General features: G+C 64.2%; 2 long non-coding RNA genes across 14 annotated transcripts; both read left to right on the forward strand.

The window, feature by feature from the left end:
- The first annotated feature begins 3,627 nt into the window (after window positions 1-3,627).
- Window positions 3,628-12,759, forward strand: LOC144370951 (uncharacterized). 13 transcript variants are annotated; one of them, XR_013431091.1, is made up of 6 exons: window positions 3,628-5,238; window positions 5,507-7,059; window positions 7,212-10,542; window positions 10,656-10,738; window positions 11,348-11,497; window positions 11,765-12,759. It is a non-coding gene; the product is annotated as an uncharacterized LOC144370951 (long non-coding RNA). The 13 variants fall into 13 exon arrangements; XR_013431096.1 differs by lacking the exon at window positions 10,656-10,738; XR_013431093.1 differs by having other exon boundaries at window positions 7,212-9,804; window positions 10,289-11,497.
- A 1,095-nt stretch (window positions 12,760-13,854) lies between these two features.
- Window positions 13,855-22,253, forward strand: LOC144370952 (uncharacterized). The gene is made up of 3 exons (XR_013431097.1): window positions 13,855-17,062; window positions 17,204-20,730; window positions 20,932-22,253. It is a non-coding gene; the product is annotated as an uncharacterized LOC144370952 (long non-coding RNA).
- Window positions 22,254-22,259: the final 6 nt, after the last annotated feature.

Below are 22,259 nucleotides of genomic sequence, written 5' to 3' on the forward strand. Positions count from 1 at the left end.
GAAGAAAACCCGAGGTGCTCAGAACCCCAGGACCCGTGCCCGCACTGTGGCCTCCCCGGGGTTCCTGGCTGTCCCTCCCTGTGCCCGAGCACCCGCCCTGGGCCCCTTCTGGGGAGAGTGGCGCCTTTTCTCTTAGCCCACTTCCCTCCAGCTGAAACCTGCGTCCAGAACGTCCCCTCTGAGCCCCACACTTGGCCACGGTGTATAATTTTCCAGTGTTTCTGAAACAGGAACGTGTTTTAGAACCAATGTCGAAAGAGGCATCTGGTCTCCTTCCCCTGAACCAGGGCTGCACGGTCCCAGGTACCAGCCTAGGGGACCAGGGGTAGGTCCCTGGAGATGTCTGCAGAGGCCACCTGGGCTGCCCAGTGCCACCGTCACCCTGAGGTCTGGAGCTGGGACTCTTCGGCTCCTCCCAGTTCTTCACCACTGACCGCTGCCCGCTTGGCCTGGCAGGAAGCACGGTCGCTGGGATCCTGGACTCAGTCGCAGGAGGGACGGGGGGCCTTGGTCAAGACCACGGCCAGCCTCCCTCCTTCCGGTTTCAGGCTGAACCTGCGGTCCAGGGAGGGTGCCTTCTCAGCTCAGTTTGGGGAGGGGAGGGAGGCCCCGCGGGCATCATGATGTCCAGCACCGAGGCCCGCTGAGCAGGGCTGCAGAGTGGAAGCTTTAGCCGGCTGTCCCCTCCGACACGGAGCAGAAGGCACCGGGAGAGGCCTTCCTAGCGCCAGGGACAGATTTCCCACAAATCCCGTGCTCCGCGGAGGCACAAGAGGGTGCCTCGTCCTTTCCCCTGCATTTCAGGCGGCTGCAGGTGGTGGGCCCTGCAGGTCAGCACTCCTGAGGGGAGGACAGGCGACATGGCTGCAGCAAAAAGAAGGGGCTGCCTGCCACTCTGGCAGGGAGGCGAGGGCGGGCGCTGTCACGCCCACCGCCCTGCATCCTGCCTGGCACCCCGGCAGCTCTGACACCGTGGCCACACACACCCCCAGCTCCTCCTCCAGCGGCACAGTGTGACCCTGAGCACCGCTTCCCATGCTGGGTCCCTGCCAGGGGCTGGTGCTGGCTCAGGGGTGGCTCCGGCCACCACGACGGGGCGAACCCTTCCACAGCAGGCTGGACGGCTAGCGACACTGCCCGCCTTGGAAGGCCGCCGTGAAGTGGCAGCAGACAGGGGTGGGGCGTCACAGCGCAGGCCTCAGCCACTGCGCAGCTAGGGCTTTGGAGTGGCCAACAAGAGCGAAGGCTCTGGTGACCATGACGGGGCAGAGGCGGGGCTGGCTGAACAGATTCGAGGGCTCACAGGATAGAAAGGTGACCGCCAGACCCTGGGAGGGCTGCAGGGGACAGGGGTGGGGCAAGAGCTAACGCCAGCCTGGGGGGGGTGTCTGGGACCAGTGTCTCCCCCTCACGGAGGCACTCAGACCTCTGGTTGTGGGGTGCTCTGGACAGGCTCAGGCCACCAGGGTCCTCTGTGCAAAGGGACCAGGTCCTCACAACTGGAGCGTCTCACTCTCCTTTCCAGATCCTGCCCTCGGGCCATGCGCTGCTGACTTTGGTTACACAGGGCTCCGGCAGCCTGCGCCCCAGGCACAGGGAGGGTGCTCAGCAGAGTGGGGAGTGTGAGTCACCGCGTCTCCCAGCCAGGCCAGGGAGAGGCTGGCAGGCAGTCGGGCGGCAGCCATCCACCAGCAGCCGAACCTCGGCCCAACGGAGGCCAAGTGGCTCCCTGCCCCTGGGCCCCAGGAATCCAGCCCCACACAGCCCCGGGCTGTGGGCTCCGCCTGGAGGATCGCCCTTCCAGGCTCCAGCTGGGCCTGAAAGAATTCAGATTCTGCAGCCAGAAGCCACACGTCCGCGTCCTAACTTCCCGGAGGACCCGGAAAGCCATGGCTTCCTCCTTTGTTCTAGGGGACGGAGCCTCCCTCGCGGGGTTATTGAAACGGTGCCCGCCCGGCGTGTCAGAGCCTGGCATGACACCGCGCCTGGCCACGCGGCTGTGCTGCGTCCCGGACCCAGCCAGGAACGTTTCAGTCCTGAGGGCTGGTCCCCTCCCCGGCCCTTCCCTGGATCCCGGCCACTTCCCAGATGCTGCAAAATGGATGCTGCCCTCGTGGTGGGAAGGAAGTGTTTTGGCTACTTAAAATTAAACCAAACAAAAAACTGACCTTGACCTGGCCTTCCAGGGCAGGGCAGAGCTCACCCGGGGTGCTGCTGGCCCAGGTGCTCTCGCCAGCCAGGGGCAGAGGAGGACGGTGGCTTCCATGCCTCAGTTAGTGCTGCAAACAGAGTGTCCAGTCCAGTCCTGGCTCAGTCGAGCACTGGAGGAGCTCAGGACTCTTGGCTGCGGACAACAAAAATTCAGCCCTGATCACTGAAGAAAAACCGTGTGTGTTTGTGTGTGTGTGTGTGTGTGTGTGTGTGTGTTGCTGGGGAAAAGTGACATTACGTGACTTCCAAGATGGATCTTAAGGGACAGCACAGCTGCTACCTGGTGTGCTGTGGGGGCCTGCTGGCCCTGGGGAGCCAGCAGCCATGCTGTGAGGAAGCCCAGCCAGCCTCTGCGGAGAACCTGCAAGGACAGGCCTGCACGGCGAGGCACTGAGCGTCAGCTGCCTGAGGAGAGAGACCCTGAGCCTTCCGATGACCCCAGCCTCTGGCATGGCGTCCCCCAGGTGTGGCCCCAGACAAGGCAGAGCAGAAAGGTCATCTGGGTGCGCCTGGTGCTGACGCGGAGTCCCCCAGCAGGCTCCCGCTGGGTGACTGGTCGTGCAGCCACATCCCTGGCCCACAGGGTGGCAGAGGAAGTGCCCCTCCCCTCCCCACCCCCACCCCTCAGTCCTTACAAGGCATTCAGTCTCCGTGAGAGTCACAGCCCTAGACCACTCGCCGTGCTGGGGAGAGCTCCGGCTGGCTGGGGAGCTGGGAGACGGGGGGACAGAGACGCAGGCCCAGTGGGAGCTGTGGGGAGTCACCAGGGAAGGGCGGGCCTGGGGGAAGGACATGTCCAGGCCCACTTGGTGCAGACGGGCAGGTCTGGGGCTTCCTGAGAGCTGCCTCAAGAAGACTGCATTGGTGGGCACCGGTGAGGAGGGGTTGGGGAGCCCAGGGGACAGGAGCGGTGCCTTCCCTGGCACGCGTGGGTAGGAGTGGAGACAGCGGGAGAAGAGGTGGGCACTGATGTGGTGCCCGCTTGCATGGCCCCTGGAGGACCTGCCCACTCAGCCGCATCAGTGCTCAACATGCACTCCATTTAGTGGGACTGAGCCCTCGGAGGGCAGGGACTGGGCCCCAGGGCCACAGGGCACGTGACAGTGACATTCATGAGAGTGACATTCTGACTGCTGGAACAAAGGCCAAACCAACAGTGGCCTAAACAATATAGAATTTTGTTCCTTTCTTGTGAAACACCCTCGATTAAGCAGTTCAAGCTAACAGGATACTCTGGGTGCTCTTTTACTTTATCTTGTTGGTCTGCCAACTTCAGTATGTGGTTTCCATCATGAGATCTAGGCTGGCTGCTCCAGCTCCTGCCAGCACATCTGCATTCCATCCAGGTAGAGGGTATATAAGGACAAGGCCAGGACGTTTCACTCAGCTTTCTGCTTATACCCAGTTGGTGGAACTGTATCACATGGCCATGTCTAGCTGCAAGGGAGGCAGGGAAATAGTCCTCGGCCAGTGGTCATGCACTCCAAGGGTTCTAAAGCTGAAGAGAGATGGGGCAGTGAGCTGGGGATGTGGCTCAGTGGTAGGGCACCTGCCTGGCAGGTGCAGGGCCTGGCATTCTATTCCCAGGGCCACCAACCAAAAATAAAAGGAAGAAAGAAGGGGAGGCCGGAACCGAACGACAGGGGCAGACGTGGCCTGAGACGCTCAAACCTGAGGCTGGAGGGACGGTGACTCGAGAGGCAGCATGGTGCAGTGGCGGGCGTTTGGGCCCCACAGTCACATCTGTCCCTTGGTTAGCTGGAACTCCTCACCACCGAGCACACTTCTGTTTCTGGGCTGGTACCCTAGCTCTCCAGAGCCGGAGGGTTTAAGTGACCACGTTTTAGTTGACGTGGTACGGAAGCCACGTGACCTCAGGGGGCCTCTTGCAGCTGAATGGCGCCCGGTGTTCAGTGAGGACAGCGCCCTGACACAGTGAGTGAGCTCATCGGTGCAGCGGAGGACGTGTGTGCTGGCCCGTGGGCACCCGAGCAGGGCCAGGACTGCGGGGCAGCTCCACGCAGCCACCGTGCAGTCACCAGTGTGCCCGTGGGGAGGGGACCGCGGAGTGGTGCTAAAGGACGCCCGGGTGCCGTCCAACCCCCCTCCCCGCCGTGGGCAAGGCGCAGAAGCAGCGGGCCTTCCCCTGTCACACGCTGCTCCAGCTCCCAACCCCCGCTCGGCCTTTCTGGGGACAGTGGGGTGCCCAGAGGGGGAGCAGCTCACTCATCCGCTCTGTGTCGCACGCCTCTGTGAGCTTCCTGTGGCCGCCACAGGCCTGGACCTGAAGAGCGTGTCCCCCTCCCCCACGCCGAGGCCAGAGGACTGCTGGGACCCTGGGGCAGGCCACGTGCCTCCGGGGGCTCCAGAGAAGCCTCCTGCTCTGCCCCTCTGCTCCCGGGGCCCAGCAGTCCTTGGCGCCCCTGGCTCGCGGCCTGGGTCTTCTGACGGCTCCTCCCTGCCTGCCTCTGTGCCCTCTCGGCTGTGAAGAGTCCTCCCTCTGGGCCCCAGTCCACCCCCTCCACACCCCACTCCCTGGCAGGGGCACGTCCGGGGCCCTGGGCGCGTGTGGCTCTTCGGGGACAGGGCTGGGCTCTGAGCACCTCTGGCTGCAGGGTCCCCATCCTGCCCAGGTGGAGTCTGACCCTCACCTCCACTCCTGCCCTGTCCTCCTCCTGTCCGCTCTGCGAGGGTCTCGACACCAGCCATTGTGAACAGTGTCCCACTGGGATGGGAGGGCGGCGCCTGCCCGGAATGTCCCCAGCTGCTCTTGGAAGAGCCTGGGGAGGAGAGAGAGATCAATGATTAACAGGAGAAGTGTCACGCGGCAGGATCTCTCTCGAGCGCCTCAAGATCGGCGCCCAGAGCCTCCGGGGGCAGTTCACGGGTCACTTTTTCCTTCCACTAAAACCACAAGGAGGAAACGTCCCCGGGGCACGTTGGCCGGTGGAGGCTCGAAGACTGCGGGCGCAGAGTCAGGCCGCCCGCACGCCTCGCTCTTTTGAGGGGGAAGCATGAACACGGCAGGTCTGTTGTTGCTGAGGGTCCAGGCCCGTGGACAGAGGGACGGAGGGGAGGCCCCAGGTCAGGCTCTTGGCAGCCTCTGACCCAGCGGCTGCAGGGCGGGAGGCTGCGTGGGTTGTTTAAAAGGTGCCTGTGCGTGGTTTCCTGAGACCCGGGGAACCTTGGCTGAGGTCCCCTCTGACCACTCTGAGGCTGGAAGGATCTGGGCCTCATCGGGCCAACACCGTTTTCTACAGCATTTGTGATGCTCCTTTTATCCATCTAAAATCAGTTTCGCAGAAAGCATGACCCCGCACACATCATCATCATCATCATCATCATCATCATCATCATGAATTAATAATGATAGAACGTCCTCCTGTGAATACGAGGTGACCAGGAGAGTCGGCCACAGCAAACGGCCCGATGCCAGGAGGGAGGCGGTGGCATGGCGGGTGGCCGTGCCGAGGGAGGCTCCCGGGAAGGCTGTCGCCGCTCCGTCCCCCAGGGGCTTGGCGACCCCACAGCCTTGCAGCTGCCCCTCATTTTCCACGATGCAGAACGGGGCAGCAGCCGCCCGGATGGGAAACCAGCTTCTTCAGGCGGAGGCTGCTTTCCCGGAAGAGCCACAGTGTAACTCTGCAAAGAGCAAACAAAGAAACGGGGTTCGCTCCAGACCACAGTCCCCAGGGGATGTTTGTTGGCGTCAAGTTCTGGGACATCAGGAAGCCGGAAGTCCTGGGCTCTGGGGGCTGTCAGCTCCCAGAACCCTGCCAGTCTCCAGAGCGCCCCCTGGGGGCAGCTCTGCCCTGTTGGGACCAGCGACCTGCCCTCCGGTGGTTTAGGGCTCAGAGAGGGTGCCCTGCAGTGCTATCACCAGCTGCGAGGCAGAACCTGGCGCCCTGGCCGGGCGGCGGGGACTTGAAGCCACAGGAGGCGGCCACTTCAGCACAGCCTGTTCCCTCCCTGACTCAGTCCCTGCGCCTGCTGAGCGGGGCTGCCTCTAGACAAGAGCAGCTTCTAGGTGGTGGCCTGTGGATGAGCACGGGGAGAGGAGGAAGTCGCCCCCATTGCAGGTGGGGACAGAAATGTTCAGAACTGTCTTGAGCATCGGGTGGGCCCGGCCACGTCCCAGCTGCCCAGGCTGTGTGCCCCTGGGCACCTTACTCACCTTCTCTCCGAGCCTCAGGGCTCTTCTCTGTCAGGGGGGCCTAATATACCCCCCCAACTCACAGGGTGGGAGTCCTCAGTGCGAAAGACGCACAGTCCCAGCCGTGGACATTCCCACGCACAGAGCGCGGGAGGCTCACGTAGATGCCCCAGCCTGGAGGGAGGCCCTCGGCCAGCGAGACGCTTTCCCGTCTCCTCCTGTTGGTGGGTTGGCTTTGCAACTCGGTGGCTTCAAGTCCACTACAGCTGTGCAGCCATCACCTCCGTCCAGCGCCAGAACATGCCCCAGAACCTGCCCTTCCCCTCCCCTGCCAGCCCCGGGCAGCCCCAGCCACTGTTCTGTCCCCTGGGCCTGTCCTGTGAGTGGAATCCCACAACACGGTGTTCCGAGTCCAGCTTCTTCCCCGGGCCCTGTCCCCGAGGTCATGGTCCATAGCAGGATGGGCACACGCTCTCTCCATGACTGCCTTGTCCTGCAGGGCCCGTGCGGACCTAGGCCTCCCCAGTGGGTGGACAGGTCCGTCCTCCACCTCAACGGAAGTATGAGGGTTCCCACTGGGAGCTGCTGTGGTGACCGGGAGGTCCCCAAGCTCATGGGAGACAATGCAGGAGCATCCCCGGGCGGCCATGGGACGTGGGGGCTGTGGCCTAACCTGCAGGCCGATCCTTCTGATGGTTAGTAACCTGAAGGACTCCTGTCCTGGGCGGTGACTGAGGCCGGGGGGTCTGGCTGGTGAAGGCCGTGTGCCCTTGGGGACAGCAGTGTGCCCTTGGGGACCTTCCCTGGCACTTCTCTCGCTCTCTCTCTGCTTCCTGCCTGCCACCAGCCGAGCAGCCGTCCTCTGGTCAGGAGCAGAGCCCTCACTGGCTACGCACGAGCCAGAGCAAGGGAGCTGACCAGCCATGGACCGGACCTCGGAAACCGTGAGCCTTGAAGAGACCTTTTGGGTCCCAGCAATGACAAGCTGAGGAACACGGGGCTCATCCCGACCTGCACCCAGGAAGCCCGGGTGACCTGTCCAGCACACCACAGGCAGTGTGCGCTGTCAGCGGGCCTGAGTGGCCACAGGCCAGAGAGATGGGGAGAGGGTCACGCAGGACGGTCCAGGAGATCAACCCAAGGTCCGCCACCAGCCGCAGCTCCGTCCTGGGTGGCAAGGCTGCCACCCACATGGACTCAGAAGCAGCATGCCCTCCCCATCCCGGCCTCTCCTGAGGCCACAGCCAACAGACCCTGGGATCTGCTGGGAGGGGGACGTCCTTCCCAGTGGAAGCCACACCCTGGACGATGCCCTCTTCCTGGGTGGTCTCGGTCTCTCTCCCTCACACCCCCCCCCTGCAGTGCTGTCACACCACTGGGTGGAGCCAAGCCCGAGGGCAGAGTCTGGGTTCCCGGTGGCAGCGTTGCTCTGGGAACCACGTCCGGGCGGCCTGCTTCTGGATGCCTCGTGAGATCGCCGACACTTCAATCCAATCTCCTGTTCGTCACAGCCCCGCTGACCCTGGGCAACGCCCGCGTGGGCAGGGAGGCCAGGGAGGCTTGAGCTCCCAGAGAGGGCAGGGGCAGCTCAGAGGTGAGCCAGGAAAAGGCTCCAGGTCAGCGGGCGGCAGGGGATGGGCAAAGCCAGAGGACATGAGAGTCTAAGGATCCTGAAACGACTCAGGAGGCTGGGCGGGGCTTGAGGTCACCCCAGGAGGAGACACCAGGGCCAGGAGCCTCGCAGAGCCCACAGCACGACGCAGACCCTCCCAGGAACGGACGGGGCGAGGTCCAAACCCACGGTGCCAGGCCAGAGCGCCCTGCAGGCCAGGCACAGAGCCCCCAGTGACACGCAGCTGCTCCTGACTCAGGAAGGCCAGGGCTTCTGACCTCAGGGACGGTCCTGCTGCTCACGGCGTGGGCAGCTGTGAAGGAGAAGGGCCTGGTGCCCATGGGGGCCGACCTTGCAGAGCAGAGAGAAGTGGCTGGGACCCCCTTTCTCCTAGAGAAGAGCCTGGCGAGGTAGGAACAGAATCAGGCCTCCTCCGGGCGTAAGGCACCCCAGCCCCGAGAGCCTCCTTAGCCTGCAGTCTCTCTGCCAGCAGAAACGAAGGAGAGTGGCCGTCTGGCCCAACACTGCCCAGAGAGCTTCCTGCAGAGGCCTCGGGGCTGGAGAAACAGCCCTGCGTGATTCCCAGAGAAGCCGTCCACCCCGAAGCCTTGAATCTTCAGAAAAAAAGCTTTAAAGTGTCTCACAGGGTCTTGTCCCTAAGAGCCAGGGGAGGGACTGTAGGAGTTCGACTTAGACCGGAGCTAAGCCACCTCAGAGTGGCCGCAGCACAGCCGTGCCCAAGGCCAGCGTTGGCTCAAGAATGTGGGGCATTGAGCCTCAACGTGGTGCAGAGGTGCCACCTGGCCAGGAGCCACCTCTGCCTGGTGTCCCCTGCAAGCCTCAGCTTCACGCTCCTGGTGGGCCTCTCCCGGTGCCTCTCCTGAGTCCCTTCTAAGCAACCTAGTGTGCAACCAGTCGGCTGGACACCAGGGTGGCCCTGGTGACAACAGGTTAGCGTTTCCGTGCAGCGTGGCTGCTCCTCGGTCTCGCCCCCAGGAGGAAGCTTCTGGAGGTGGCTCCCCCCAGCACCTACAGCCCCTCTCCTTCCAGACGCGCCCGCTGCCTGCAGCCCCTGAGCCCGGGGGAAACTCAGCAGGGCTGGCGGGGACGGCTCGGCTCTGCCTTGCTCCTTGGGTCAGGATGGGTTGGCGGCTGGGAGCCAGGTGGGCCTGAGGGTCCTCTCCCGCCCAGGCCTGGGGACACCCTTTCAACGTCCGCCTGGCGCTGGCTCCGGGTGGTCTTCTTGCTGGTTTTGGTGCAGGAGGATGAGCCCAGGGCCACCAAGCCACGTCCCCAGCCCTGTTTATCTCTCACTGTGGGACAGGGTCTCTCTAAGTTGCCCAGGCTGGCCGTGAGGCTGCCTCCTCCTGCCTCAGCCTCCCCTGTTTCTGGGACTAGAGTTGTGGCCGCTGTGTCCAGCTCTCACGGGGTCACGTGGGCCACTGTCACCACGCTCCCAGGTTCAAGGGAAGGAGACGAGACCCCATGATGGACGTTGTGAGATCACGGGGGGGACCTGTCAGGTGTGGGTCTGCGATGTCCCTGGAGCTGCTATGCCAGGCCTTCGGTGGGGGGGTAGGGCGAGGACCAGGACTGGATGGCCCGGGGGGGGGGGGGGCGCCTGGGAAGGGGCCTCGCGGGCTGGCTGGGTGCTCTTTGTCCCGCCCCCTCCTCTCTGCTGCCCATCGCCAGGAGCCCACAGCTTGGCTCCACCAGCCACTCCTGCCATGATGTCCCTCGTCTCTGCAGGCCCGGGAACATCAGAGCCGGGTGACCCTGGACTAAGGGCTCCGAGTCTTCACGAAATACTCGCTTCCTCCTTCAGGAGGTACCCGGGGTCTCACGCCGTGAGGGAACCGCTCCCACGGACGCGGCCTCAGCCTCCCGCACCCGGCCTCCCCGGGTTCAGCAGCAGCCTCGTCCCCCACTGCAGGAAAGCCCGGGCCCCGGCTAGGTCGGCCACGGAGCACCAGCCTGGTGATGGGGCCACCCAGTCCAGCAGGGGCTCTGCCTCACGAGGCTGATGCATCATGGCAGTTCTGAGGCTCCTTCCTGGCTGGCACTCTGTCCCCCTTTGGGTCCCGATGTGGTGCCATCTGCACTGTCCGCCCCAGGGTCACGTGCTGAAGGCCTGGTCCCCAGGGCAGCAGTGCCCAGAGGCGAGGCCTGGGCAGTGCCTGGGCCACAGGGCTCTGACCACTCAGCGGGTGGCTGAGTGGACGCTGCAGGGTGTGGCTGTAGGGAGCAGGTCCCTGGGTGTGCTCTTGGTCCAGGTCTTGTCCCTGCCCTTCCTCCTCTCTCTCCTCTTCCAGCCTGAGCTTCCTCGGCCACACCTTGACGTCCTGCCTCCCCTCAGGGCTGAAGCCAGGGCGTCGCTGACCTGGGCTGGACCTCTGGAGCCCTGACCTCCCCAAGTCGTTTATGCAGGTGTCGGTCACAGCAACGAAAAGTCCTGGCCGAGAGGAAGGGAGAGAGGGAGACGGGACAGCGAGAGCTGAGGAGCTTCCTCTTAGAGGGACTGTCACAGGGCCACCTCAAAATTCAGTCAAAACCAGGGTGTTTCCAGGTGAGTCACCCGGGGGCTCACGGTGCAGCCCGCGGCAGCAGGGGTCAGTGGTGGGTAGCCGAGGAAAGCTGGGAGCAGGGACGGACCCGCAGTGTGAGTGTGGCCACCCCCAGCGCGGCAGACGCGGTGTGCACCCTCTGCGGAGGCTCACGACGCCCGGAGGTGGCAGAGGACTCCAAGCACAACGGGAGGCCGGGTCAGTTTCTTCCGCATGTGGCCTTTCCACGCACCGTCCTGTTGGCCCTGGGGCCCATGAGCCCTGCCGCCCGCCTGGGCGTCCTCCTGTCTTGGCTGGGCCTGTCCCTGTGCCCACCCAGGCCTGCCGGGGCAGCCTCGCGGTGGGGAGCCTGGAGTGCTTGGGAAACGTCCCTGGAATCTGGGAAACTTCTCATCAGCTCAGGGTCAGGCTGACCACAGCCCTGGCCAGGTCGTCCCCAGGGGCTGGCGAGCTTCTCCGTAGACTGGACCCCGTCCTCTCTGCCGGAGACGCAGAAACGTCCAGCGTGAGAGATGAGGGTCGCCCAGGCCACCCCTGCTGCCGCTCTGTTGCATCTGACGACACTTGACATTTGACCTTCGCCCCTGAGGCTGGGCCTGCTCCTCTGTCACACGGCCACTCTCACCCACCAAAGTTCTCAAGGCCAAAGGCTCCGCCTGCCTTCGCTCTGGGAGCAGGCGGGTCTCACCTCCCTGGAGCCATTTCTCTGTCCCAGCAGGCGGGCTCCGCCTCCAGCTGCTCCCTCACCCCCTCCTCAGAGGGCACAGGGTCCCCTGCAGCCCTTTGCCCAAAACCATTTCCCAGCAGCCTGAGCACTGATCCGGAACCAGAGGCTCCCAGGAGGCCAGGGACATCTGGCTGCACCGCGCCGGCGCCCCAAGAGCCAGACCCAGCAGCTTCAGGACTCAAATAACTGAAGACCAGGATCTGGGCTGCCGCGGGGCTCAAGCCGCGAGCGTGAGCCAGGGGCGTTTGTGGGGAGGAGAGCGGGCTGCCAAGGGTTCCCCACTTAGGACACTTGTTCCTGAGCCCCTCAGCGGGCAGGAGGTGGCACCTGGGGAGGTCCAGTGACCTGCGCCTCAGGGAGCCGCAGAGTGGGTTTGGCCAGGGCCTGCTGCCCGCGCTCCTGGGTGCCCGGCTCACTCCCGCTGCCCGTCCCCTCCCTCTCCATCCTGGCTCCTGTCTTCCATTCACGAATTCATATTTGAAATCCAAAACCTGCAGATGGGGAGCAAAGGCAGAGGACAGTGCAGACAGCTGCCCAGGCCGGCCTCTCTCACTGCAGGGAGCGGGCCCTCCTTTCCAGAGGCGAAGCCAGCCGTGCTGGGAGCGAGCCCAGTCCTGGAGTGCGTGCAAGACCCTGGTCTCTTCCGACCAGCTCCTCCTAGACCCCAGGCAGCAGCCCAGGCCCTGGCCTGCCCTCGCTCCTGCCTCCAACGGCCTTTGGAGACTGTGCGCTCCTCTGAAGAGCTGCTGCTTTGCCTGAGCCTAGAGCTGCACTGTCCCCTCCTCTTGACCAGAGCCGTCGGCTCTCAGCCTCCAGTGCACACGGGTGGACACGCTGCCCTGTGCCTTTGCCCACTTGTCAGTGCCCTGGGCCTGCAGAATCCCCTGAGGGAGGACAGCTGCTCCCAGGCCAGAGGTGTCATCTGACTGCAGCCAGGGGACAGTGCCTGCCGGGGGCCCCAGGGCTCATTCCTCTGGGGAGACGTTGAGTCCACTTGGCTCCAGTTGGCTTCAGAATCCGGCTTTCTCAGCCCCTGGCCCTGGGACTTGAGCCCTTCGCTAGAGACACTATTAGACAACCCTTCAAACATGGCAGGGAGGGGCAGAGGGAGCCAGAGACCAGGAGCCGGCTCCTCCGACCCGGAGCAGCAGCGGTTGGCATGAGCCCTGGCCTTGCTCAGTCCCCAGGTCACCAGGAGGGGTTGTGTCTCCTCCACTCTCCCACCCCAGCCAGGGAGCCAGCTCTCGTCATTGTCCCTGAGATCCACAGTCGAGATGGGACGTCACAGGTACTTTGTCCAGAGCAGAACCTGCCTCCCAGGCAAGGCCACTGGGCCCAGGCGGCCGGGCCAGAGCCCAGCCAGACTCGGGAGCTGGGGCCTGAGCCAGCTGTCACTTCCGAGCCTGGCCATGGCGACCGACCGCGAACCGCCCTGCGGAGCCCACCCCACTCACGTGGTTTGACTGATGTAAAAATTATTTATAGACCTGAACTGCACCGAGACTCTGTGCTGTTGCTATGGCAACCGGGTATGCAGCGGGCTCCCAGCTTTTCGGGGCCAGCGGAGGCCGTGAGGGGCAGCCCCCAGCAGGAGCCCTGGGTCGCTCCCTGGGGATGACAGGCCGGTGCTGCCTGTGGGAGCCTGGGGTGTGAGGTGTGCCTGACCGCAGGGAACTGCCGTGTGTCACGCCCAGGGTGTCCCAACCGGAGGTCACAGCTGGGCTTCCCTGCCCCCACGGCCCTTGGCTTTGGGCTAAGGCCCCCACGTCTCCACTCGTGAGGGTGGCCAAGAGCCAGGGCAGGCCGCTAGTGCTGGCCGTGGTAGGTGCAGACACACCAGAGCCTTGGGACAGAGAAATGGGGAAAGGGATCCAGGAGCCTGGGAGGAGCCAGGCAGCATCAGCCGCGCGGTTCAAATCGATTCTGCTCCAATTGGCTCACGGGGAGAGCAGCTCCCTAGCTGGGGATCGTCATCTATTCACCAAACGCCCCCTCGCTCTGGGCCGGGCCGTCTGGGGTCCTGAAGTGCAGCATGCAGCCCCTTCCCGCAGAGGCACGCACCACGGGGAGGACCACGCTGCACCAGACCCAGGTGGTGCAGGCCTGCGTCCCCGGCCACCCACAGACAGGACCCACCCCCCCCCCAGCCTGGTGTGCGCCTGGCAGGTCGTCTGCAGGGGTGCACACGGCTCCAGCTGCCCGTGAGCTTAACCCCCGTGTGTGTGAGTCTAGCGTAAAGTGTGTGTTGGGCAGTACCTGGGAAGCCAATTCCCGGCGTCCACGCTGCAGAGCTCACGCCTTCAGACAAGGGAGTCCTGGTGCTGGCACAGCTCCTGACCTGGGGCTCCCTGTGCTCCCCAGGTTCTTTCTGCCACACCCACGGGGCCCGCTGGGTCAGGACACCCAGTCCGTACGTGGTGGGCACTGCTGCTTAGAAGCCCTTTCAGGACGGCCAAGGGAAAACCTTGCCGGCTGGTGCCCACCCAGGCAGCCCGGGTGTGGGGTGGTGGTGAGTGGAGGGCAGTGGAGAGTGGAGGGCGGTGGTGAGTGGAGGGAGGTGGAGAGTGGAGGGCGGTGGTGAGTGGAGGGAGGTGGTGAGTGGAGGTTGGTGACTGGTCTGTGGGGCAAGGAAGTGGACGTCGCCTTGGGGGACCTCTTGCTGGGGCCTCAGAGGCTGGCCGGCTGCAGGACAATGGGAAGGGTCTGCCTCCAGGTCCACTGGGGTTGCTGGTGGAACCCACTTCCTGCAGACCTGGGGCGGAGGGCCTGGTTTTATTACTGACTGTCAGCTGGAGGCCACCCTCAGGTCCTTGCTGCGTGGCCCTCGGGGCATCCGCAGTGCCACTGTCTACATTAAGGCCAGCAGAAGGGCCCCTCTGGCCCCAGCCACTAAGTCGGAGTCTTACATGGCGAGATGGTTGTGGGTGCTGTTTCTTTTGGTCAGAAGGACACCTCAGGCCCAGCCCAGGGATGCATGCCACACCCCACGTGTGACAAGACTCAGCTGCCTGTGGCCATGTCTGTTTCTGCTCCTGCTGTGAGACCCTGGGCAAGCCCCCACCTTCTCTGTGCAGCAGAGCAGTGGAGATTGCGATGGCTCCTTAGCTTCTGCATGGAGCTGTTTCCCTGGGTTCAAAGGACACGCTCAGCCCTGGTTCTTGGGATCATGGGAACTTGCCCAGCTGTAGCTGTAAGAGCTGACCCTGGCTGAGAGCTGGCACCTGTCCACCGTAGCACAAGCACCGTCTGGAAGGCGCTGTCCTCACTGTATGGACGAGGGCACCTGGCTCCAAGGCCCCCTGGGGACTGGGGGTCAGACCCTTCCAGGTGGCTCAGGCCACGCCCATCCCTGCGCTGGGCCTTCTCTCACTGGCACTGCCCGGCTCTCCTGGAGTTGGACTTTGGGGCAGCAGGAGGAGGTGGCCTCCTCTGACCTGGTGAAGAGCTGCAGGACTTTGGCGAGGGTCCTGGACCCCGCCCTGGCCATGCCATGCCCCCTGCTGCTTCCATCAGAGCCATGTGGAGCCAGAGGGTGGGACAGGGTGACCTCCCGGGTTGGCCCCAGCTGCAGACACGCTTGTAAATCTTGATGACACCCTATTTTGAGGACAACGGTCCAACCACAGGACACAGCTGTCACTACTGGAAGTGTCCCCAGCACCTGCTAGGACATGTGCTACGATGCTTTGTCAGGCTTCTCCTGGGACATGGCCACTCCACTCACAGGGACAGGGCTTGCTGGAGAAAGGTGGCCCACGCAGCTCGCTCGAGCACAACCCCAGGCGTGGGCCGGCAGGGACCTGAGGAGGTGCCACAGGGCTGCTGCCACCGCTGGGCTGAGGGACTGCGGGGCCACCTGGGGTCCCCGTGTGCAGAGGGGCTGGGGCCCCCTGGTGAGGAGCCAGAATGCGGTGCTGGATGGGAGAGCGGCACGGACCCGGCAGAGACAGGCGTGCACGCGTGTGTGAGCGTGCGGGGGTGTGGGGCTGTGGTGCGAGGCTGTGGGTGTGCAGGGGTGTGTGGTGACAGTGAAGGTGAGTGCCTGTGTGTGAGCACGGTACTCAGGGTCCCCACGTGCAGGCCACTGCCAGGTGCTCTCCCCCGGGGCTTCTCCCTGTCACAGATCAGAAAGCTCCGCCACGGGACCCAGGCCTGGGTGGGCAGGGGCAGTGGGGTCCCAGCCTCTTTTGCCTGAGCTCACTGACCCCGAGGGAAGGACACATTCCGGGTGCAGGCCATGTGAGCACCCTGTGCTGCGCGCCCTCTGCTCAGGGGAGTCCACCTGGTGCACTACTCTGGATGTCCAGAAGGTGGCGTGGCCTGGGCAGGTGGCGGCAGGAGGTCTGGCCGACCCCCCTTGGTGCAGGTGGGGAAACGGAGGCTGGTTCCCCTTCCCCTTGCACACAGGGGGATTCATTCCAGGTCCCATGTCTGGGGGCCCTTGCTCTGTGCTGGGGGCTGGGAACCCAGTGAGCCAACCTGATGGACTCTCCCAAGCTCCTTCATCTCGAGGGAAGAGGGACATGCTCCCAGGATCACCTGACCCTGAAACACTGCTGCTCACCCCACACCCCACACAGTCTGCCGTAGGACCCCTGCTTGGCCACCCGTGTCCCCTGAGGCTGCGCCCTTACCTCCATGTGCCTCTCGATCCTCCCACACCACCACCCTCTTGAGAGTCCAGCCTCTTCCACTGAGTGGGCCAGGTCCTTCTGCGTGGACAGAGCGTGGGGCCTGGGGTCTGCACAGCCTGTCCACAGCTCCACCCAGCTCCAGCCGTGTGGCCCTGGGCAAGTGCCTCTTCTCCTTCACTCCGAGGTGTGGCCATGATTGCCACAGGTCACCAGAATGTAGGTGTCAGACACTCTGCAGGGGTGCTGGTCCCCTCTTCTCAGGGCCTCGACGGGCCTATCCCTGGCTTGCTTTCTTCTTTTTTGAGGGTGACAGTGTTTAAGTTGTGTTCCCCCAAAAGATGTTCAGGGCAAACCCCAGAACCCACGTGACCTTATTAGGGAGTAGGGTCCCTGCAGAAGGGCCAGTGGAGAGGGGGTCACACTGCAGCAGGGTGGCTCTGCCCTGACCCACGGCCGGTGTCCTTACAAGAGGAGTGAGACATGGAGACACAGAGGCCACCTGAAGAGAGACCAAGGGTTAGAGTGAAGTGACCACAATCCGAGGGACACGCAGAGCCCCAGGAGCTGGGGAGGCAGGAAGGGAGCCCAGAGCCTGAGCGGGAGCAGGGCGCCATGGCACCTTGACCCTGGACTCGTCTCCACACTGTAACACCCATCTCCGGCTCTGAAGCCTCCCAGCCCTGGTCCCTTGTCACAGCCAGGAACTGAGGGCCGGCTCCCCGGCTCCCGTGTCCTCTGAGGCCGAGCCGGGCAGGGCGTTGGCCTGGGCCAGGTGGGCGCCTCTGGGCTGGGGAACTGGCGCTGCCTGCAGACCTCCGGTGGGCGCTGGGTGCACACACGCGCCTGTCCTCCCGGCCTGGCCGCGAGGGCTCAGTGATGCGCCTGCGTGGTGCTCCGGGCCAGCCGTGCGGTGAGACTGGCTTTGAGGCAGTGGCCAGCGCTGGAATCCTGTCGTGGCCCCTCACAAGTGCTCGGCGACTTCACCTCCGGGCCCCGGTCTCCTGCTCTGTGCTCGGGGCTGGGGAGCCCACCTGGCTCCCAGGGCGTCTGTGAGGACGAAGCCAGACCCCGCTGTCCAGCGCACGGCAGACCTGGTCAGAGGCCCCCCAGCCTTCGCCCTGGCTGCTCCTTGCCAGAGCACCCTCGCTGCCTGCCCAGGAGGTGGGTATGGAGGACAGGGGGCAGGCCCAGGGCAGGGAGGCCGTGGGCAGAGGTCCTCCCCGTGCAGACTGCCCAGCCCTAGGTCTCTGGCCACAGCTGTGATGATCCACAGCTGATGGCCAGCATTCCCCATCCTGCCAGGACTTTCAGGAAAACAGCTGGACGGCTGGTGATTCCCGGGCCCTGCCCTGCGTGGCCGTCTTGGCCAGCTGGACCCCAGGCTCTGCAGGCTCAGAGGAAGCCCAGCTGCTCTTCAGCTTCAGGACTGCCCAGCTGTGGGCCGCGCCTCAGTGACCCTGCCGACCCCTCCCAGCTCATCACTGGCCTGTTTCCCTTCCAGCGGGGCAGAAAGCAGGACACCAGCCCACTGGCCCCCGGGGTTGGCAGAGCCATGGCCTCCCACAGGCAGGACATTCTGGAAGCCGTGTGGCCTGAAGAGCCTCAAAGCTCCCACTGCTCAGAGGAGGACGAGAATGGGCCCCAGTCCCTGCCAGCGCCTCCTGCCTGGCCAGGCGTGGGGTCACGGGTGGCGACCTCAGACACAGCAGAGCTCCACCCTCCACCCCGTCTTCACCAACCCTGGGGCTGCCGTTAGGGTGAGGGAGGCGCCGGGCTCAGGGACTGGCCAGGCCGTGGCGCTGCGGCTCACAGACCGAGACGGGGCTGTGTGGGCCAGTCGGGCAGGGAGCTCCCTAGAACACCCGACCCCAGCCCGCCAGGCAGGTGCTGGCACCCCACTTTACAGAGGCGTCCTTGGCTGCTCGAGGTGCCGCGGCTTGCGGATGCAGACGTCGGGTCACTCGGTCTTGGAGCAGACCGCTCCCCCTTAGGCAGCGGCCCTGCCCACATTTTGTGGGTGTACCGAAAACATTGTTCTGAGAAAGGACCCGCTTCACCAGAATGCCAAGGGGCCTGGCACAGAAAGGCCGGGACCCTGCTTCACGGGGCGCCAGGAAACGGCAGCCATGGTGAGCAGACCAGAGGCTGCCCCAGCTCACTCGGACACCCAGGCTGCACCGGCACCCAAGTGAGCTCTGCCGGGCAGGACCTGACTCCCGACAGGGCCACAGGAACACGTCCTCACAACTGGCCCCACCCCACTGCCTTGGTGGGCACCGTCAAGGCTGTTGGATTGAGTGTCCTGCCAACGCGGCCTCAAGACAAGCCCCCAGGCCCCACTTCTGGTGAGATTGCTGCCCGGTCACCTCTCTCACCTGGAGCAGCCACGGCCCTAGGGGGTGGGTTGCAGTGTGACCAAGTCTGGGCTCAGATCCTGGCCCCGAGATATTCTGACAGGATGACCCCAAGTGGTTCCCCAACCGCTCTGGCCCTTGCCTCCCTCACTGCAGACAGATGTGACCACAGAGCTTGCTGGACCACAGATCTGTGGATCCTCCCACCCAGCCACCCAGCCACCCCTCCGTCCTCTACCACCTACCTGTCCACCGACCCACCATCCTCCCACCAGCCCTCCAGCCCTCCATCATCCACCGTCCACCATCTCTCCCTCCATCCCACCCATCCGTCCCTCCACCATCCACCCATTCATACATCCACCCACCCATCTTATGTTTTTCCAAACCGTCACAATCCCCTTAAATAGTTCAGCATGCATATCATTAACGACGAGATTTTAATAGTTCAGGAAGCACGAGCTCACTTCTGGAAACCTGGATGACCAAGTCCTGCCTCCTGGCCTCTGCCCACTCCCACCTGCAGCTCCAGGCTGCGGGCTCCCAGGCCAACCGCTGCAAGGCTGACCTCTTCCCCGGCCTGGATGCTGAAGGCCCCTCTGTGGAGGAGGGTCGGGGACAGAGTGGAGCTGGGGTGTCCAGGTCCTCTCCTGTCACAGTCCTCCAGGGAGCCTGCGTGCGCCCCTGGCTGGGGAGTCACCGTGGGCTCTGTCCCCAGGGCCAAGCTCGGCACCTGGGGCCGGCTGCTCCCAGAGGTGGCCAGCTCCCCGTCACTGGAAGTGGCCAAGCAAAGACTGAGACAGGCCGCAGTGGGGACAGGAAGGCGTACAGAAAGGGGTCAGAGTCAGAGCAGGGCCTGAGTGACATCAGGTCTCTCCACGTGCGCCTTGACGTCTGGGCTGCAACCCGGGGCTGTCCTGTGCTCTGTGGGACGTTTTGCAGTGCTCCTGGTCTCGACCGCTAGGTCTCGAAAGCACGTCCACTCCCCGCAACCAAAATGACAACCCAAAGTAGCAGCCGTCATTACCAAGTGTCCCCTGGGAAGGCCGCCCTGGCTGGACATCTAAGGTAGGGACATTTAGGGTCCCTTCCTCCCCCCTGCCCCGTAGGACTGCATCCGTCCTGTTGCTGTGGAAACGGGTGATTCTCTTGGCCTCTTTCTCCTTTGCTGGCCTTGTTTTATGCAGTCTCCCCACCAGCAAGCCCCAAGTGGGGAGCCCAGGGGACAGTGACACAAAAGGCCCGCCCTCTCCTCTCCTACGGGGTGGACGCAGCAACATTCTGGCCTAAATCGAGGATTAAGAGAGAAGGTGCCATGAAAACCCTGGTGATGGCCGTGCACCGTCCACCCGGGCTCTCAGGACTGTGAGGGGCAGCCTGGGTGGCAGGAGGGCTCCTAGGGGAGACACGGCACTGGGGCAGGCGCACAGGTGGGTGGGGTGAGCTGCCCCTGTCAGTCACAGCGGGGAGGGCCGCAGTGTCCACTCTGTGCTTGGGTGTGGCCCTTTCTTCCCCCCGTCGGCGGAGCTCTGTCCCTGAGCACACACCCACCCCAGGACCCAGTGATCCAGACTTTGGGTTTGGCACCAGAAGATCTCAGAAAGACTGTCCCCCACATGAACAGGGAACCACACTGCACCAGTGGACCCGGGAAGGTGGCCTTTGAGCCGCCTCCTTAACAGCCCCGGGTCCTGCTGACGGGCGGAATCAGCCTCTGGGACAGGAGCCCCTGGGGGTCTCCTCTGCTGGCAAAGCCACAAACCTGCTCTTTCCTTTTTCTCAAAGCCCCGAGGGGTCGCCCAGAGACCTCAGGGCCCGATGAGTGACCAACACGGGAGTAAGAGGAAGGCAGAAGTGGGGGGTAGGACTGACCGCTGGAGATGGGGTGGGCTGCCAAGGTGGACAGAAGGTCAGCGTTCCCTGAGTCTAGGGAGGAGCAGGGGGAGAGGAAGAGGTGAAACACTCCATTTTAAAACTCAGGGGCCGTGGCCGAGCAGCTGGGCCACACCCAAGCACAGAGTGGACACTGTACACTTCCCCACTGTCCACTGCTACACTCTGTTTCTCCCCCCCCCCACAGGATTTGTTAATTGTGTATTTACCAAGAAGAGCCATTCCCCAGCCACACGGTCGTGTCTTATCGTCCGGAGCACGAGTCAGCGCAGACTCTAAGGCCCCCGTCCAGGAGCACTTCATTTGACCACGTTCACCCTGGACGCCACCAGCCTCCTCAGGTCCTCAGACTCTCCCTGGGACCCCGATTCCTACAGGGATCTGCATTCGCCTTCTTTCTTGCTCAGCCGCACAGACAGCAGCGACCCCAGCAGCCCCGAGCGCTGCGGCAGCGTGAACCCGGACCCTTGGCCAGAAGATCCCGACCTGAGGTTTCCTCCAAGCGCCAGAAGCCGTGGCAGTTTTGTCCCCCACACCCACGCCCTTCCTGGGAGACCTTCCATTTCTGTGGAAAGATGGGAGGTGAGCCGTTCTAAGGGAGAGGAGGAGGCCAGGCTTGGCCCCAAGCCCTGGGGTGTGGCCAGGCCTCCGGGGGAAGACCTCTGCCTGCTGAGGTCAAGGTTAGGCCCCAAGCTGGACAGGGCTGGGAGGGCTGACCCCAGGGCGGAGCAGGCTGCGCCTCCTCACGCTGGTTTTCACGGGCTGCCTCTGTCTCTCCCTCAGGCCGGACCCTCTGGCCGGACCAGCACAGAGCACCTGTCAGGAGGACTGGACACAGCCTAGGGTCCCACAGTGCGGACCCCTTCAGCCTCTCGGGTAAACTCACTCTGGCCCCAGCCCCACAGCAGTTAGTGGGAACGGCCAGGACGGAGGTCACCACTGTGCCGGGCGGTCGGGCGGATGCAGGAGGGAAGCCGGTGTGACCGTGTGCTTGCACGTCTGTCCAGTCTCTCTGGGAAGATGAAAGGCTGGTCCCAGGAGGCTGGGAGCTTTCTTCCAGCCCCTTCCTGGGGCAGGATGGGAACAGGGCCCACAGGTGACGAGCCAGACTTGGGCGGTGCCCTCAGTGCAGTTTGGCATTGGGACTGGTGACATCCCAACGCGGGCAATGGTGACCTCAGCCGCCTCCTGTCCTCGTGGGCACAAGAGGCAGCTGCACTGCCAGGTTGCGAGCTCCTCCAGGCTAGGAGGAAGACCGCTTGTGGGCCTGCCAGCTGAGTGGGCAGCCCTGCTGGCCACGAGGCCCTGCCCCGCTGCAGAGGAGGCCGGGAGCATCTTTCCAGTTGTGCCCTGGACCCTGCACAAAGCCAGCGCTCGCAGGGAGGAAGAGAGGCTTGGAGAGGGGCGGCCGCTCGGGTGTGCTTGGAATCTGGCTCTGCAGCCTGCAGCCTGGCCAACAGAAGCTCGTCCTCCATGCTGGGCCAGGGCCATGGCTGGAGATGACCAGCCCGCTGCCCCTGAGCTCCCGGCTCCTCCCTGTGCACAGCTGCAGACACCGCTGCTGGGAGCCCCCTGGGGGAGGATGCCGAACGACTGGCAGGAAGGAGGCCCAAGGTGGCCAGGCTGCCCTGTCCTGGCGGGAGCATGGGACATGCCAGGTGACAGGTGAGGTGGCAGATGGTGGCAAGAGGGGTGCCAGTCTGAGAAGGAATGAGGTAGTTCCTTGTCAACCAGGGTTTGTGTGCCAAGGACTCAGCCCCAGCCCAACTGGCCTGGCCCGGGCCCAGGGAGTGGGGTCAGGGGCTGCTGCAGGCCCCGTCTGCACATGAAGGACCCTGTGATGCCCCTTGGTAAGGGCGGAGCTGGCACAGGACCCGCCTGCACCTCCTGAGAGGTCCTCCCTCCAGGGGAGTAGGGACCAGCAAGTCCTTGTGGCCAGCAGCCTGCTCCCAGCCCCGCCCCAGGTGAGCAGGTGCAGGAAGTCCCTGGCTCAAGTCACAGGCAGGGGCAGGCGACACCATTCTGGACCCTGCAGAACTGTGGATTGGGTTCCCTCTGGCTCAGACCCCATTTCACACACAGTGAAACCGAAGCCCAGAGACAGGGAGTCC

This window comes from Ictidomys tridecemlineatus, chromosome 15 (assembly GCF_052094955.1).
Source record: "Ictidomys tridecemlineatus isolate mIctTri1 chromosome 15, mIctTri1.hap1, whole genome shotgun sequence".
NCBI classification, from domain to species: Eukaryota; Metazoa; Chordata; class Mammalia; order Rodentia; family Sciuridae; genus Ictidomys; species Ictidomys tridecemlineatus.